This window comes from Cajanus cajan, chromosome 8 (genome assembly GCF_000230855.2).
Source record: "Cajanus cajan strain Asha chromosome 8, NIPB_CcT2T_4, whole genome shotgun sequence".
NCBI classification, from domain to species: domain Eukaryota; kingdom Viridiplantae; phylum Streptophyta; class Magnoliopsida; order Fabales; family Fabaceae; genus Cajanus; species Cajanus cajan.
Genome location: NC_138524.1, coordinates 45,954,465 through 45,956,964, shown reverse-complemented (window position 1 = coordinate 45,956,964; position 2,500 = coordinate 45,954,465).

The window sequence follows — 2,500 nt, the reverse complement described above, 5'->3', positions numbered from 1 at the left end:
TGGTGAACAAAGGGAAAACCCACAAAAAATTAGCTCGTAAGAGCATAAACCGTCCCTCAGGTGGGTTGGGCAACAAAGAAAGTAGGCTAGGTTTTGTGCAATTTTGGGCAAGGATGATGATCAAAGGGAAAATAGGCTAGAAAAGAGATAGGGTAAGGCATATTTGGTGCAAACTCGATCAAGGATGATAAACAAAAGGAAAACCCACCAAAAATTAGCTCAAAAGAGCATAAACCGTCCCTCGGGTGGGTTGGGAGAGATAGAAAATATGCTAGATTTGGTGCAATTTTGGGCAAGGATTATGAACTGAGGGAAAATGGGCTGGACAAGTGAAAGGGTAGGCCATATTTGGTGCAAATTCGGTCAGTAATGGTAAACAAAGGGAAAACCCACCAAAAATTAGCTCGTAAGAGCATAAACCATCCCTCGGGTAGGTTAGGCAAGGTAGAAACTAGGCTAGATTTGGTGCAATTTTGGGAAATAATGGTGATCAAAGGGAAAATGGGCTGGACGAGTTATAGGGTAAGGCATATTTGGTGCAAACTCGGTGATGGATGAAAAATGAAGAGAAAACCCAACAAAAATTAGCTCAAAAGAGCATAAACCGTCCCTCGGGTGGGTCAAGATGGCTAAAATGTGGCTAAACGAAGGCTGGATAGGCCAAAATATGGGTTAGAATGATGATAGAACGAATCTGGAGTTTTTCGAAAATTTTCAAAAAATTCGGCCGAAGTCGGTCAAATTTTCGGTTTGATTGAAGAAAAATTTTGATTCAAAATTTGCCACGGGAGAACACAACGCAGGCTTAGAAATGCCCACAGAGTGTGAGGGAAAGGCCCCGTGGCTTGCCCAGACCAGCCAAGGTGCGCTGGGTTTCTGCTGAGACACACCCTCCCCCTATAATAGGCTAATATGCAAAAGTGAATTTTGTACAAGTAGATACCCTTTTTCTGAGCAGACATAAGTCCATTTTTGGGAGCTACAGATCGAATTTTGATCTGATTTTTTGCAGTATTGTTTAGAAAAATCATATCTTTGTGCTCACCAAATTAGAGAATTTTTTGCCAAGGGAATATTTTTTAATAATTTTTTTAAGAAACGAAAATACGTAAATCCGGAAAAATAGAAAAACGTATCTAGGCATCGAATTTTGATCTGATTTTTTGCATGCACCCACATAATAATATAACTGACCTGTCCACCAAAAATCTCAGCCATCCTCCAAGGGATTGAATTTTAATGATTTTTTTACCAAAACATGGTAAAATCGGAAAATTGGTAAAAATGGAGGATGAAGGTCTTTCACCCCCAAACCTTCCCAGCATACTTAGGCATGTTAGAAGAGATGTTTGATCCAAGAAGTGCTCAAAAAAAATTTGAATGGTTCATAGTTGGTGCATAGTGGTCGGTCACGGTGGGTCGTGGTGCAAATCTGGTGGGTCGTGACTCAATTTCTGACCAGCCTTGGCTCAATTTCTGGTGGGTCGTGACTCAATTTCTGACCGAGCCAGCCAAATTTTCTGACCGAGGGTGACTCAATTTCTGACCGAGAGTGACTCAAAAAATGACCGAGGCTGGCTCAATTTCTGACCGAGAGTGACTCAAATCATGACCGAGGCTGGCTCAATTTCTGACCGAGAGTGACTCAAAAAATGACCGAGACTGGCTCAATTTCTGACCGAGAGTGACTCAAAAAATGACCGAGCCTGGTTCAATTTCTCACCGAGAGTGACTCAAATCATGACCGAGGCTGGCTCAATTTCTGACCGAGAGTGACTCAAATCATGACCGAGGCTGGCTCAATTTCTGACCGAGAGTGACTCAATTTCTGACCGAGCCTGGTTCAATTTCTGACCGAGAGTGACTCAAATCATGACCGAGGCTGGCTCAATTTCTGACCGAGAGTGACTCAAGTCATGACCGAGGCTGGCTCAATTTCTGACCGAGAGTGACTCAATTTCTGACCGAGCCTGGCTCAATTTCTGACCGAGAGTGACTCAAATCATGACCGAGGCTGGCTCAATTTCTGACCGAGAGTGACTCAAGTCATGACCGAGGCTGGCTCAATTTCTGACCGAGAGTGACTCAATTTCTGACCGAGCCTGGCTCAATTTCTGACCGAGAGTGACTCAAATCATGACCGAGGCTGGCTCAATTTCTGACCGAGAGTGACTCAATTTCTGACCGAGAGTGACTCAATTTCTGACCGAGAGTGACTCAAATCATGACCGAGGCTGGCTCAATTTCTGACCGAGAGTGACTCCATTTCTGACCGAGGCTGGCTCAAAAAATGACCGAGCCTGGTTCAATTTCTGACCGAGAGTGACTCAAATCATGACCGAGGCTGGCTCAATTTCTGACCGAGAGTGACTCAATTTCTGACCGAGAGTGACTCAATTTCTGACCGAGAGTGACTCAAATCATGACCGAGGCTGGCTCAATTTCTGACCGAGAGTGACTCAAACCATGACCGAGGCTGGCTCAAAAAATGACCGAGCCT